Consider the following 16,279-nt stretch of genomic DNA (forward strand, 5'->3'; position numbering starts at 1 on the left):
GCCCGATTTGCATATCATCCTTCCTTGGCACAAGCAGGCAGCACAAGAGTTGGCACGGAAACTGTGGAAAAGCCGGGCTAGAGTTTTGATTGTGAGCCAGAGTCAGATACTGAAATAGGCAGAGGGACTGGATCCAGTAATTGTTGGCCCCGGATCAATGAAAACTGTCGTTAGGCCAGTAAATCGTACGGTATGCGGGCTTAGCTCTATATATCATCTTTGGGCTGGTGTCACCCTGACTCCGGGACGAGAACATTATCAACATATCATTGGGCCTTGCCAGGAGCTCTTTTATTACTTTTCGCCCCTTTGATTTACATCCGTTCTCGTCTTAAATTTCACGCAGGTCAGTTTCGTGGCTCTCCGGAGCAGCCTTCTAGGGCGGAGGGGGGGGATACGGGAGGACTGGCTTCTCCCCCCTTGTAGGCCAAAATAGATTCTATCAAGGCCTATCCGTGCCTGGAAGATGAGAGGCTTAATTTAGCACTGAAGCAGCCATGTCGGAACTCCAGGCCCGGAGTGAACTGGGAACAGCCAGCCCAGTTGGGTGAAGGTGATCCAGTGCCTAAGCCAGCCTTTTTCGACCTTTTGATTGTGGAGGAGCCCCTGATATAAATTTTCAGGCTTCGAGGACCCCATAGATGTCATCTGATCATGCCTCCCTGCCATGGTCCCAGGAAGTGTCATAACCACTCAAATCCTTCATCCTTCTTTCGCTTTCCTTCCTTTGCTTTTACTACTACTATAGTGGCTCTGCCGTATGTTGGCCAGAAAGAATTGCAGGAGCTGAGAAGACAGCCTGAACCCCCCATACCACGCCACATCCGACTGTCCCCCTTTTGATTTTTACATTCGCAGCCTACCCACCAAGCCCTCAAGTCCATTTAGGCTGGAGGGGAAAGGTTGTGGACCCCCTTGGACTCCTGGTTGGGGATCCGTGGCCTAAGCAATGTTAAGGGACCAGTGAAGTCGCCAAGTGCTGAGCTGACCACATGGTTACAGTTCGCATCTACAAAAGTTTAGGCCGTAAGCAAGATCGGCACCAAATTGTTATTAGTTAAGGATATTCCTGTGCTGCCTCCAGAATCCTGCTTGGGACGCCTTAAAATTAAAAACCCATTGTAATAAAAAGAAGCCATTAAAAGCAAGCATCAGCAACATAAAAGCGACGCATTAAACAGAAACTGACCATTAAAAAGCTAATAAGAGAAAAAGTCTAATAAAAAGTCTGGGCAAAACATCAGATGTCATCAGATGCAGAACCGCTTCTAAAAATGCCAACCCTATGTTGAGTTTTTCTCCTTTTTTCTGTGTAATATCCAGTGAGGCCTTATGGGGAAGACGGGGGGGGGGCACTGCTTCGCAGAGCTGCTCGTCTTGGGCAGCATCCCTGTGCCTGTCATGCCAAGTCCCACCCTGAGATGATGTGTGTACTTGGAAGTGAAGTGGGCCAGCGCTTCCGTCCTTTCCTTGATCTGCAGGTAATTTGCCACATCGATGCAGAACCGGCTGGCCAAAAACATAACGAAAATAAAACCGACCCCTCTCTCTCTCTCTTCAAAATAAGTAGGCTGCTGAGGAGGCCCCTCATGTGCCAAATCCTATATTTTAAATGAAAATAAACCTGTATTGCAATTGTACGACCGCAGCAAGCCTTTCAAACCAGTAATCTGCTCCATCGGTTTGCATGCGAGGTGGCTTTTTTTTGCTGCTTTCCTTTTTCAAATATATCTATCTAGGGGCTTTTTCATCTAGTGTGGCTTGGACTCTTTCCTCCTCCAGCGGAATGTAATTCTGGGGCCTACTCAAGTGTGTAACTTCCAGCTCCTGTGGCAGTGGGAAGTGACATTACGTCGCAGCCAACATGGCAACGAGTAGGGTTTTCAAGGCTAGGAGCAATCAGAGGTGCTTGGCCGCTTCCTGCTTCTTCATCTCAACCCTGGACTTCCTTGGTGGTCTCCCATCCAGGTACTCACCAGGGCTGACCCTGCTTAGCTTCCAAGATCTGACAAGACCAGGACTATCTAGGGCAGTGCTTCTCAACCTTCCTAATGCCACCACCCTTTAATCCAGTTCCTCATGTTGTGGTGACCCCCAAACCCTAAAATTATGCAAGTGTCCTTTCATTCACAGAAATTAAACCGAAACTGACCAATGGCGTGAAGATCCATTGTTCAGGATTGTATATAAATTGTTTTTTTCCTGGGGTTTTTCAGTTCAGCTCTGCCTCTTGTCCCACCATGCCCATCTCGCTCTTTTCCGCTGCTCCAGACAGACGAACGCTCTATCTTGATCTACCCCGCAAGGCTGTTGTGTGGATGCCCCTCCCTGGCCAAGCTACTTGCCCTGCCGCGACCCCTGAGAAAGGGTCGTTCAACCCCCAAAGGGGTCCCGATCCCCAGGTTGAGAACCACTGCTTTAAGGCCCTTCATGACTTGGGACTTGCACATCTGAAGGGCTGCATCTCCTTGTGTGAATGCCAGCTGAACTCCTCTGTTCATTTTCTATTCACGGTCCCCTCTTCTGGAGCCCTTGGTTTCTCCTCCACTCAATCTAGGATCCTTGGACCCCTCTTTAGAATGGCTTCACGGTTGAGAGGGTGCTCTCAGTAGCCTCGTTCAAAGGCCACCGTCTTTCAAAAGGCTCTTTGTTGTCGTTGAGGCATTAAAATGGTAAACGAACGTTGGTATTTTCCTGGTTCTGTTTGTACTGACAGGGCGACATCTGTCTTTTATGGTTTTATTGTACGGCTTGCCATTTGGCACTTTGTTAGCTGCCTGAGATAATAAAAGGGAGGACGTAAATCAGGGGGTCCCCTACCAGTTTTGAGCCAGAGGGCACAGTTGGAATTATGACAGAGGACAGTGGGCGTGGCCACAAAATGGTCGCCACAGGAGGCGGAGCCAGACACTCTGGCTGCTGCGGCTTGCCTTAGGTCACACGGTGAAGATTCTTTTGCTGCCAAAGCAACATTAAAAAAAAATCCGCACAGCCGATCAAACCTTGAATGGCCAATCAGGGCAGAAGCCTGGCTTGGCTCCACCCTCTTTCCAAAAATACTTGGCGGCTACCAGGAAAGGTGTCTTGACGTAAATTACTTTAATCCACAAGTAAGTAAATTGCCAATTGTATCTTTGCCCCTCATTCAACTAAAGACAACCAGTGGGGGCTTTTTCTTTTGTTTTAAGCAAGGGTATCTCATGGCCACCTCGAACTGGGTGAGGACCCCACAGTAGAATCCTTTAAAAAAGTGATGTATTTCTAAGGCCATTGTTTTCAGGGGATCTAGAAGGGCGTCCATCCTGTTTAGGATTGCAGCACTACTCTTTTCAAAGGGGACAGAGGAGAAGGGCAAGAAGGGAATTTCTCAAGACTCCTCCCCAGTTTGGAGACATCAAAATGTCCAGCTTGCTTTCCTGGGCTCACGCAAGCAGCAAATGGCTAACGCCCAGAGAGGTTTTAAGACAGCTGTTTCCTGGCTGCCATTTTGGTTCTGATAAAATCATTTCTCTCTCCCCCATATGAAGCAGTCAGCTCGCCTGCTGATCCTTTTAAGAAAATAGTACACAAACTCTGCTTAGCGGAAACAAGCATGGGAGCGGAGGAGGGCCCCTTGTCCTTCTCCAGAGGATGTTGTGGAAGCTGAAGTGGGTTTGCTCAATCTCTCGAGCACTTAATGGCGTTCATTAGCCTAATACTCTGCCGACAGAAGGGCCTTGCAATCAGTTAGTCAAGTGGTCCTTCCAGCTAGTCTTCCGGAGCTGAAACACAATTGGTTTGATTCCCTGCTCCTTCACAGGCAGCCAGCTGGGTGGCTAGTCACAGTTCTCTTTGAGCTGATTTTTGCAGAGCGGTTCGCTCAGAGCTCTTAGCTTTACCTGCCTCACAGGGTGTCTGTTGTGGGGAGAGGAAAGGTAGGCAATGGTAAACTGCTTTGATATTCCTGGTAGAGAAAAGCGGGGTACAAAAATCAACTCTTCTTCCTAAGAACTGAGCACGTTGATGGTTTTTCCAGTATTTTGACCCCGGGAAATGCTTCTCTTGCTCTATCTGCTTTCCCTTGCTCTATCTGCTTTCTTCTGCACCTTGTTTTCTTCATTTCGTGGTAATGGTCCCACCCCGCTCTTCTCCCCAGCAACCCGATTGATCCTCCCCCCCCCCTTCCACACATTGCCGGCTGCCTATGGAGCCCTCCTGCCTCGCCGTAGCTGGAAGAAAAATCGACTGACTGCAATTTCCCTCTGACGGGCTTCTACAAGAGCAAACATTTCCGAAGAGCTGAAAGTCTAGAAATTCAATCAGCACAAGGAGGGGGGGGGGAACCGCCCCCCCCCCCCCGAACACCCAACTGTGTCGTTGGGCTTTCCTTAGTAGTGCCGTTCCCTGCTGGGTAGAAAAGCAATCCTGTTACAATAAATCCTTAAGAGTGGAGTCATTTGGGTAAAAAGGCGAAACAAAAGGGAAGTTTATACACACTGATTGAAGTCGGGCTCCCCCCCTCCCCAACTTCCCATCAGGGAAAAAAAAAGAGAGAGTCAAGGCCCAAGCTGGCCTGGGTAATTTAAAGAGGAGATTGCCTCCCTTTCATCTTCCCTGGAAAGGGCGGGGTCTCCCAATGTCGTGTTTGTACAAGAACCTAAGGACTTTCAAGGGAATGGCGCCACTTTGATGCCAAGAAGGGCCCGCCCTCCGTTTAGGGAGACGCAGCACCGGTTCTAAACTTTTCTTCAGCAGCACCACGAAGACTTACTGAATTTGTGGCAGGGGACGAGCTTTCAGGAGCAGTGACTCACGGAAGTTTCTCCCATGCCACAGATTTGGTTTGTCTTTAAGGGGCTCCTGGACTCTGGCTCTTTTCTACTGCTCAACCAGTTCCTCTGGAGCAGGGGTAGTCAACATGAAGAAGAAGAGTTGGTTCTTATATGCCGCTTTTCCCTACCCGAAGGAGGCCCAAAGTGGCTTACAGTCGCCTTCCCATTCCTCTCCCCACAGCAGACACCCTGTGGGGTGGGTGAGGCTGAGAGAGCCCTGATATCACTGCCCGGTCAGAACAGTTTTATCAGTGCTGTGACGAGCCCAAGGTCACCCAGCTGGTTGCATGTGGGGAAGCGCAGAATCGAACCTGGCATGCCAGATTAGAAGTCCGCACTCCTAACCACTACACCAAACATGTGGTCCTCCAGGTGTCCATGGTGTTCTACTTCCTTCTCCCTGGACAGCCTTTCCCCAAATGCTGGCAGGGGCTCATAGGAATTCTAGTCCATGAACATCTGGAGGACCACACGTTGACTACCCCTGCTCTGGAGGTCAACAACACAGCATAGAGGTCGAGGCCTTCATAAGAACTTCATAAGAGCCTGGCTGGATCAGGCCAGTGGTCCATCTAGTCCAGCATTCTGTCTCATATAGTAGCCAACCAGTTCTTCTGGAGGACCAGAAACAGAGCATGGAGGCTGAGACCTTCATAAGAACATCATAAGAGCTCTGCTGGATCAAAGCAATGTTCTATCTAGTTCATTCTCCTGCCTCACACAGTGGCCAGCGAGTTCCTCTGAAGGTCATAGAACCCGGGACTTTCCCCTTATGTTGCTTCCTGGATTTGGGATTCAGACGCTTAGAATTCAAGACTGGAAGATTTTGCTTCTTCGCTGTCCCCTTTTTAACGATTTAAGGCCAAGAACGAGTTCCTTAAATTTTCTCCCAAACAAGTCAGGCAGTTCAGATAAGTTCAGCAAACATTTTTGAAAGACCGTGCATATTTGCACACAGCTTTGAACAAGGCGAGCCAGCGGTGAGCGGCTCTAAGGGTTGGAGAGCCATGGTATGAGTTCAAGTCGTAAATCCCGTACTTGCCTTTAGTGTGTTCCTAATTGAAGATTTTCGTTTGGTTTCAAATGCAAAGATGATGCCATGTTGCCATTTTAACCTTTGAATAGGGATGAAATAAGGTATTCAGCTGAAGTTTCTATTTAGAGCTTTCCAGTGAATATATAAGTTACTGTAATTACACTCGACCTGTCACTCATTCCCTCCTGCCTTCCCCAACACCGCAGTGAAAATTATTGCGTTGGGTTGTCCGATCTCCCATAGAACCCAGCTGGAGTCTGGAGCCAGCCCATAGGGGTCATTTTTATATGCTGTGGGTTCAGAGTTTGTTTTCATGCCGGGCGTAGGTTGGCGTCCTCCCCTTAATGTTGGTCTAAACAGTAGAGTCCGCAGGGTAAAACGATTCCTTTAATAAGATGCAGTGTATTTAAAAAACAGCCCAGTTGTTCTTTTGGCTCAAGCAGAATCCTTTGTGCTACCTGAGCTTGGCCATTGCATTTTTCAGGCAAAATTTTGATGAGACAAACAGAGACAAAGAGAGGAGGAGGACCTGTGGTCTGCTCGAGCAATTTTGAAACATCTGAAGGATGTTATCATGTGGCTGTGTTTTGGATGCTGTGACACAGTTTACTAACGTAACAGGATTAACTTTTCCTTATATATTCTGACTGTTATGATGGTCAGTTCTTAGACTGAGGAAGAGTGCTTGCACTCGAAAGCTCACGCCTTGAATAAATCTTTGTTGGTCTTAAAGGTGCTACTGGACTCTGATTTTATTGAGGGATATCGGTTTCCTTTCTCTCAACTTGAAAAGCCACATTGCAGTTCTGGGCCTAATCTTCCGTTCTTTATCCGAGGACTTTCGAGAATGATTCCTTCGTGATGAATTACCTCACAAACAACGCAGCCCCTTGGCCACTTCTAGTAACGGTATTTTTTGGCCGTTAAAACCATCCCCTTCAACTGAAAGTAAATACGTTCGCCCCTTCCTTCCCTAAGATATTGAAGGAAATGTAAGGTGACTTGTTGCTTTAACAAGCAAAATCCTAGTTGGAAAGAAAGGCCAGGGCTTTATGCTTCCCTTTGCCGTTCCCTATTACACTAACACAGCAGGACCAAAATAGTTTTGAAATTAAACAAATGTGCCTTGTGATTTGTGATGCTGGAGTTCTGGGAGGGGAGCTCCAGTTGCTGTGGTGTTTGGTCTTTTATGGAGCATCTGTCATTTGGCCACGGCACCAGAGAAGGTGGGCCAATTCTCCGCATATTTTCCTTGATTGAAGATCCCTCCCCCATGTTGGGTGTTAGCCTCAGGAGTGAAAAATGAAAATACAATATGTATGCATTGGGGTTCAATGCACCCACGTTAGGAAATGTTTCCAGTTGGGGAAAGGGTGTCCAGGGAGAAGGAAGTGGAACACCTAATCGTCAGAAGCATTATAGCCTCTACCCAGTGGGTAAAGTGGGACGAATGGCAGAGTGTGAAATTTGCCTTCACGTGCTGATTAGATAAGTAGTAAAGGTATGGAACTGATATTTCTGGGCTCAGTAGAGCCCTTGGACTTTCTAGGGGGTCTCCCACTCAGGTATTAACCAGCTTCCAAGATCTGATGCTATTGGATCAGCCTGGGCTATCCAGATCTGGGACCATCAATGATGCACTAACATCCAATTTTGGAATTTTTCCTATTCCACGTTTGTAACTTTGTCTTCCTTGGCTGAAATGTTCCCCTGAAATGGACTTGCAGATGTTACATAAAAGAAGACGAAGAGGAACTGATAGTTCTTGTCCTTAGGCAAGGGGCAACCTGATCAAAGGGGACGGGAAGGAGCAAGGCCAGATGGCTCTGCTTGGACCAAGGAGCGCCTGCGGGGGTGAGCCCAATGGAAACCAAATCCTTGTGCAGGAAAGAGCAGGGATTCCTCGGTTGATTCCAGCAGGAGGAGCCAAAACAAAGAACGCGCAGGCTTACCAATGAGCGGCACACGCTGAGCAGCTGGGCGGCCACTGTATGTGCCAGAGGAGGAGTGAGTAAGGTGCAGGGTGCTTGTGTGCGCGGCTGAGCTTTGGCACATTTCCTAGCTAAGGATGTGTGGCAACTGTCCTTTCATTCCCTCCCTGTCTTGGTTATTCACAGATGCTTACAGGGTTTTCCCAGCATCCTTAGTTTTAGGATCTGCAGAGGTAAAGCAGATGCGAAATTGAACCTTGAGCGTCATCCTCTGCTTTCAGTGGGGTTCTTTAGCTTTTGCCTGGGTTGCTGAGGAGGGGGCACGGCCAGCAGCTGATGATGATTTCCCCCAACACGTAACCCCCATCGTAGAAGAAATTACAGTCTGATAAAGAATAGTAGTCAGCTTTTAGGGGGACAGTAGTGCCCGTGTCAGAAACCAAGGCTGCCTGAATCTTTCCCCAAGTCTGCGATCTTCCAGTACATCCAGGGTTAGCTGATCTTTCTAGCTGAAAATCCTTCAGTGGGGGAGTGGTGAGTTGGTTCTCCATGGACAGCTGTGGATTAGTAGAGGGGAAAATTCGGAAGGAATGGCATTCCAGTATTTTTCAGCCGCAGCTCTCTCCGGCTGCCCTGCGTTCTGCTGACACTAATGGGTTAGATGTTTGCAGTGCTCGTGGAGGGGCACCGGCCGAGGAAGGCTCTTGTTGTAACAAGATTTCCTCCTCTCTTCTCCAGTCCCCCACCCCCAACCGAACACTTTGCCTTTCATATCCTTCCAAATATAGGACAGGCGCCAAGCTGCCTTTGGAGGGGGTACGAGACGCAGAACCCTACTGTTTTCCGACTCTTGTGATCCGAGATGCCTTGGTCCTTGCAGCCTTTATGCAGGCAAAGCTCCCGCCGGCTTCAAGGGGAGATTGGCTGGCGTTTGGACGGGAAGAAAGGGACCGAAAGTTGCGCCCGGCCATGCGGTCTGATCCCCCCCTGCTAGGAAACTGATGTTATCCTTTGCTGGTGCCCTAAGGTCCTGCCAACAATTCCCGGGGCCATTTTGGCCAAAGGAGAAAGGAGGATTCCATTGTGGATTTCGAAAGCAGCATCGCCGGATTTTTTGCAAGTTACGTTTGCTACGGGCAAGGGCATGCACAACTCGTAATAAGTTTCAGTCTTGTCTCCCCTTCTTTTCGCGGGGTGGGTCAATCTGACCTTCCCTTCCTTGCAACTTCTAGAGCAGGGGTAGTCAACCTGTGGTCCTCCGGACGTCCATGGACTACAATTCCCATGAGCCCCTGCCAGCGTTTGCTGCAAAATTTGGGGGGTGCCAGTGCATTTGTTCAAACTGATGCAGTCACTCTACACAAACCAAGAAGCCATTGCATGCATACCATTTGGTGACACTGACTGGTTCAAAATAGAGAAAGGAGCACGCCATGGTTGTATTCTTTCCCCCTTCCTGTTTAACTTTCTGCGCCCTATTAGCAGATTTCAGGCAGGGAATTGGAGTGTGATAGTGCTTCCAGTTTAATTAACCTGGAACACAAGGTTAAGGTGCCAATAGGAAGGGTTAAAGATGGGTTTGAACGTCTTTTTCTGGGGCTTTCTCTTTCACTAGAAAACCTTGTTCAATGCTGATCTGTGCAGAAAGATTGATTTGTCGAGGCAGTTCAGTGACTTTCAGGTGAACTGCCTTTTTTTCTTCCTTGCAAAAGTTTTCCATGTCCAGGATGTCTCCTTCTCCTCCCCCCTTCCTTTCACCTCCAATGTTTCCTGAAGCTTGAGAATACTTTGGAATACGTTAGTTCTAATAAGTTATGTGGGCATGGGGGGGAAAAAAAATTCTTTGAAACTCCATGGCATCAACATCTGTTAGCTTTTAACAGAACAGAGATGCAGACAAAAGAGCTGAGGAGAAAGAAACACCCAGTGGAGAAAGGGAACAAAGATATTAAATCCTAGAGTGCCAAGCCAGGGTTTCGAAGTCTGGAGGCAGAGAATTGGGATCGGCTAAATTCTCCTGCTTTGATGTGGTTCCTTTTAAGGCAATGCACAGAGCAGACCCGTCCCTGCAGTTGGTTGGGGGAACCCTGCTCTTGCTCCCTCATTCATTTTTTTGCTTGGAAGAACTATTTGAGAATCCTTAGTACATAGCCAGAAACAACCACTGCACCTAGACAAACGTTAACGGAGCTCTCTCTCTCTTTTGTGTGTGTGTGTGTGTTGTTTTTGGAAGGAGGTCAGTTAAACTCGGGTCCTTTCCAGTATGTCGAAGATGAAAGGGGAGAAGTGTTGCTTATGCATGCGCGTGTGAGACCTTTGACACATGCCCCCTTCCCCCATCGTTGAATAAAGCACTCAGACATTTGCCTGAGTAGCAGGACATGTGCTTGTTTTGGTTTGCTTGAAAACGGGGGGGGGGGGGGGGCTTCTCAGAGCAAGGAACTGATTCAAAAAAAATAAGACATGTGTGGTTAACTGCAAAGTTGGCATTTCCCCTAATGGTTCAGATGGTTACCTGGAGGTGCCATAAACTGTTAAGGCTGTCGCCTGCCGCACTTTCAAAATATTGGGGGGATTTCAGTAGACTGCTGTTGATGCTAGAGTGGAGTCAAGTCGCAGGTTGGAGAGCAGTAGGAGAGTCAACGTTCCCTTTGTCAGATTCTCAGCTTTGTCTTGAAGCCACCAAAGGGCCTCCATATTGGTCATTGAGTAGGGATGGGCACAAACCGAAGCACGAGCCAAAATTTCCCATGAAAATCTCCCATTTGTGCCCCATGAACCAAGGTTTAGGGGAGGCGTGTCCCTCAAACATTTCTGACAGCAGTTAGGCACTCCCAGCCTACTGTCAGGCTAAACTGGCTGCATGCCATGTCAGCCATTGATTTTGTTCTCTCCTTCTTAGAAGTAGAAGGGTGAGTGAAAAAGAGCGCTGAAATGGCTGCCAGCCATTTCAGGCTGACAGCAGACAAGAGCGCCTGTCCTGCTGTCAGGCTAAAATGGCTCCAAGCCATTTCAGCAATCGATTTCAACTCACTCCCGCTTAGAACTGGGGGAAAGGGAAATGAACCACTAAAATGACTGCCAGCCATTTCAGGCTGACAGCAGATTGGCATGCCTATTAGCTTGAAATGACTGGCAGCCCTTTAAACCCTCTAGCAAAGTGGAAGGTTTAAAGGGCCAGCAGCCCTTTAAAGCTATTATCTGACAGGTGCATCCTTCTGCTGGCAGTCTGAAATGGCTGGCAGCCATTTTAGTGGTCTGTTATGATCCCCACCGCTTCTAAGCAGGAAGGAGAGAAATCCACCGTTGAAATGGCTTGCATCCACTTTAGCCTGGCAGCAGGGTGGGCGCTCCTGTCTGCTGTCAGCCTGAAATGGCTGGCAGCCATTTGGGGGATCCCTTTTGCTTCTCCTCCCTTGGAGTGGAGGAGCAAAACAGCCTGTCCTGAACTGATTTGTTTAGGGACTTTGGGCTAGATTTGGTTCAGGTGTTTGGTTTATGAAAACCCCAAACTGAACCAGAATTTTCGGGTTCGTGCCCATCCCTACCTCATAGTGCTGTTTACAACCAGGCAACCAGGTGTATAGTTAAGATTGTCAACTCCAGGTTGTGTTTTCCTAGAGGCCTGGGGGTGGAGCCCTGGATGAACAGAGTTTGTGTAGGGAAGAGATTTCAATAGGGTATACTGATATGGTCCACTTCTAAAGCAGAATTTTGTCCAGGGGAACTAATTCCTGTAGTCTGGAGATCATTGTTGTAATTTTGTGAGAACTCTAGGTCCCACCCAGAGGTTGGCAACCATAAATAATAGATAATAAGTGCTTTGCATACTATGGAAATGCAACTGGAGAGTGTGCAATTCCGCCCAAGTTGAGTTCTTTTTGCGGGGAGTTGATCTTCTCAAATTAACTGCAAAAGATCACATTTTTATTTTACTGGGCCAGCTGGTACAATCTCCAGGAATGGTGAGACCGTCAAAGCTCTCTGTTATACCCAAGCAGCTGAATCTGGAATTCAAGCATAGCTTGTGCATTTTGCTTTTTCCTCCTCTCTTCCCCCACCCCAAGATTGTGTGCCAGTAGCTTTTGTCTTCTTCATCCTTTTCGTCTCAGCTTTCTCTCCCACTGGCTCAGGGCAGCTGGCTTGCATATTTTTGAACTGCGGGAGGGGAGGGGGTGAAAATACCCCGCGTCTTTTCAAGTTATTGATGTCTGCGGCTCACGCTGGGTTTGGCTCTTTGACTGGTTGGTAGAACAAACGCTGAAGATGTCGGATTTTGCAAGGAGTTTCTCCCGCCCCCCCCCTCCGTCCCTTCCCCCCTGCAACTTCCTGGCCCGCTCAAATCATGACCTGCTAGAGAAAGCATATGTTGACATACCTGGCTTTATGAGTGGGGGGAAGGGACCTTCCAGGAGTGGGGAGGAGGGGGTCCCAGGGAGTGGAATGCAAGCCATCTGTTCTTCCTGCACCTTCTGGTGACAGATTTATGGAAGGATGTTAGCACGCGTCTGGGAGGTTGCACACCTGTGTTTTCTTGCAAGGGACAACAATATCTCCAGTTCTGCAGATTGCCCGTATATTCAAATGTGTAAACTATCTGGGTGTAATCCCAGTGTGACGGAGACAATGCCTAGCACCTGTCTGGGAACAACAGAGATTTAGAATAGGGGCCTCCTCATCGCTGTCCCACAGAGGAATATGGCGAGAAACGTGGAATCCAGCCAAGCTTCCCTTTCCCAGGTAGCTATCATGTTCCTCTTGGTCTGGCACAGCAGCAAACTTTTCCAGGTCAGACGTAGATCCTGGTTTGGGCAACCTGCAGCCCATCTTGGCTCTCTGGGTTTTCCAAGGGTCTGATACCTGTTGTAACGTTTTGCTCGTCCCATTCTTCTGAGAATCATATCGCTGCCAGCTTCCTGGGCTCCTGACAGAAAGAATCTCTCACTTCCCTAGATTAAAAGCACACACACACGATTAGGGTCACTACACAGATCAGTTGTGCCCACGCAAATATTGCCAGTTGACTCCATGCAGCCGGTGATAACGCATTGTCAAATATTCAGTTGTGTCAATGGGGGTTAAACCTGTTGGTTTCATTAGGGTGGTGTCCTTTGTGAGCAAGCCGTCCGTGGGGGGTCCTTATCCCCCCAGCCTCGCTCTCCAGATTTGACCACCAGGTTGATCGGGGACAAAGGTTCAGGTGCTGCACGGCGTTATTTGCTCCATTCGCCTGTCATCTGTGGTGGCAAAGAGAAACTTCGGCACCAGCGAGCGAATTTTCTGCAACGCTGTTCTCGCTGTGGAAGGAAGCACCTGTCCTTGAAGAATTTAATTGGGAACATTTTTATACAATGGAATCTGTCTCAACTGTCACGGCTCCCTGTGAAGGAATGCTGGAAAAGGTTCTCTGCGGAAGCGAGGGTTTTCAGCCAAAAGCACCTTTGTGCAATTATGGTTCCCAGGGCTCTTTGCTGGGGGTGAGCTCTGACAGCTAAAACTAACTTGAGACTTCTTTCAAAGTCATTTTAGATGTACCTGGCATAGGGAGAGCTCCAGTTAAACCAGTGGCTTGAGCTTCTGTATTTTCGTAGGGAGATAAAGATCAGGACTGTTCCATGAGCATTGCTTTGCTCTTTATTTTAGAACGGTGGTTCTCAAACTGGGGGTCGCGACCCCTTCCAAGGTCGATTGACCCTTTTTCCAGGGGTTGTCGCGGCGGCCACGGCTGCGGCCGCAATGAGGCTGCCACCATGGAGCCCATGCCACTGCTGCACCACCGCCTAATGACCCCCTTTGGGTCGCCAAGGTTACCACTGCAGCGGCGGTGGCCTCAGCTACCGCAGCATTAGGAAGGTTGAGATCCACTGTTTTAGAATGTTGTTGAAGAATATGTATCAGGTATCTCCCTAGCTTTACACATGGATCATGATCAGTAGAAAATTTCGGTCTTCAGTGAAAATCTAGATTTGAGTTTACTAACACCTTAGAAGTCCAACGTGAATTTTGAGGTATGAATTTCTGAGAGTCCGGATCAGCTTTTTCCAACCTCTTTACCATTAAGAAACCCCTGAAACATTCTTCACTCTTCTGTGATTCGGCAGAATATGGGTGGGAAGCATAGTTGTGTTAACGCTCACCTGGGGACCCTCTCCTCCCCATCTTTTCCAGGCCTATCACTGGCCATTTTGGAAGTGGGGGGGGGGGGGGGAGAACAGGTCAACATGACCATATACGGTCATATCACCTCATACATTTTCAACAAATTTTAAAAATAGCTTAAAAAATTAACTCCCACCCATTCAGGAATCCCTGTCAAGAAACCTGGTCCAGAGTATCTGACGAAGGAAGCTTTGACTCTTGAAAGCTCATGCTTTGAACATTTTTATGGTCTCCGAGGTGCTATTGGACTCAGACCTCGCCCATCCAGAGAAAGTTAGACAAGCTCCATCCTCATGGAGTTCGGTTTGTTTCTCCCTGGGTTGGGTCCATAATACATCCTCAAAAAGTTGGTGACAGTTTCCTTCCTGCGAAGTGTTAATAGGGTAGAGCCTTTCAGCTCCCTCTTGCAATTCATAAACATTTCTTCCTTTTGGAGCTGAGAATAGCAGGGCTGCATTTAAAGTCAATAGCTGCCCATGCAGTCCTATTAAACAAGAGTCTGTCTATCAGAGATAATGTGTTCCATAATCAGGCAGGCATGAAGGAGCCCATTTGATTGGCAGCTGATGAGCTCCAGCTGTCTTAGCAGCATCGCTGATATGCACAGGGGTTGCCATGTGCCTTTTCCGGAACGGGCTCTGTGGTTAATGTGCCATTAATATATGCGCTGTAGCTGTTGCAAAAATCGATTTTCAAAAAAACTCAACCAGAAGCTATGGGAAGGATAAAAGTGGTCCTCCAGATGTCCATGGCAGGGGCGTTTGCTGGCAGGGGCTCATGGGAATTGTAGTCCATGGACATCTGGAGGACCACAGGTTGACTACCCCTGGTCTAAGGAGAAGACACTTATCCTAAAGGACAACCCAAAACCTATATGGCCGTTCATGGGCCAACTTTGAGACATCAGAACATGTATTACTCCAATGTAGGCTATACAATCAATGCAGGAGAGAACTTATACCATCCCTACAGAATAAGTCCAACTCAGAGGCGATCAAAGACATGTTGGCAGACAAAAGCACAGAAATAACTTCTGTTGTGGCCAGATTTGCTTGGAGAGCTATCAAAACAAGGAAGAGCTGGGTGGATTTGGAGCAACTTAGGTAGAGATAGTCTCAGTTTCTTGAGATAATGCCTATGAATTTTAAAATTAGAATGTTGATTCTTATAGCTGGAATGTTTTCAAATTTTATACTATTTTAATTATCAATGATTCTTTTATGTACTTTGTAAATGCCAGATGTTTTTATGTACTTTGTAATTTGATTGCTGGTCTAGTACCATAATAATAATAATAAAGAAGAGACAACTGGCCAACTGGCTCCTGAAATCAATCCCTAGCAATGCAGTCCTAAACAGAGTTATGCCTTCCTCAACCCACTGATTTAGTAGGGCGTAAATGTGTTTTACGAGCCTCTTGTGGCGCAGAGTGGTAAGGCAGCCGTCTGAAAGCTTTGCCCATAAGGCTGGGAGTTCAATCCCAGCAGCCGGCTCAAGGTTGACTCAGCCTTCCATCCTTCCGAGGTCGGTAAAATGAGTACCCAGCTTGCTGGGGGGTAAACGGTAATGACTGGGGAAGGCACTGGCAAACCACCCCGTATTGAGTCTGCCATGAAAACGCTAGAGGGCGTCACCCCAAGGGTCAGACATGACTCGGTGCTTGCACAGGGGATACCTTTACCTTTACCTTTAAATGTGTTTTGCCCTGACCTAGATGCCCCAGGATTCTTCAGTCTTGTCAGATCTCCAAATCTCAACTGCCTGCATGGTTCCTGGTCAGCACCTGGTTAGAACCAGCATGTTGTAGTGGTTCAGAGTGGCAGCTTCTAATCTCGGAAATCGGGTTTGATTCCCCGCTCCTCCACATGCGGCCTGCTGGATGACCTTGGGGGAGGTCACGGTTCTTAGAACTCTCTCAGGCCCACCCACCTTGCTGGGTGCCTGTGGTGTCGAGAGGAAAGAAAGGTGATTGTAAACCACTTTGAGACTCCGTTGAGTAGGGAAAAGTGGGGCATAAAGACCAAGTCTTCCTTCTACTTGGATGGGAGACCCTCGAGACACAATGTAGAGGCAGGTGATAGTAAACACTTCTGATTATCTCTTGGCTGGAAAACCCTGTGGGACCCTCCTACTTCTGTTCCCTATGTGTGAGAAGGAGATTAAGCGTGCTTTTGGTCCCCTGCACACTTCTGTTGACCATCAGAATGCCAATGCTGGATCGAAAAGAAGGGCATTGGGGAGAAACAGGGTCCAAATTGAGCCGGAGTGGCATGGAGGTTAAATGTCAGACCAGAATCTGGGAAACCCAGGTTCGAATCCGTACTCTGTCTACTCTGGAAGGC

General features: G+C 48.1%; 1 protein-coding gene across 3 annotated transcripts in view; it reads left to right on the forward strand.

Annotated features, from left to right (window-relative positions):
* Positions 1 to 16,279, forward strand: part of NKD1 (NKD inhibitor of Wnt signaling pathway 1) — a 112,032-nt gene that overhangs the window by 43,795 nt on the left and 51,958 nt on the right. The gene's annotated exons all lie outside the window — the stretch shown is intronic.

Source organism: Paroedura picta, chromosome 14 (assembly GCF_049243985.1).
Source record: "Paroedura picta isolate Pp20150507F chromosome 14, Ppicta_v3.0, whole genome shotgun sequence".
Classification (NCBI taxonomy): domain Eukaryota; kingdom Metazoa; phylum Chordata; class Lepidosauria; order Squamata; family Gekkonidae; genus Paroedura; species Paroedura picta.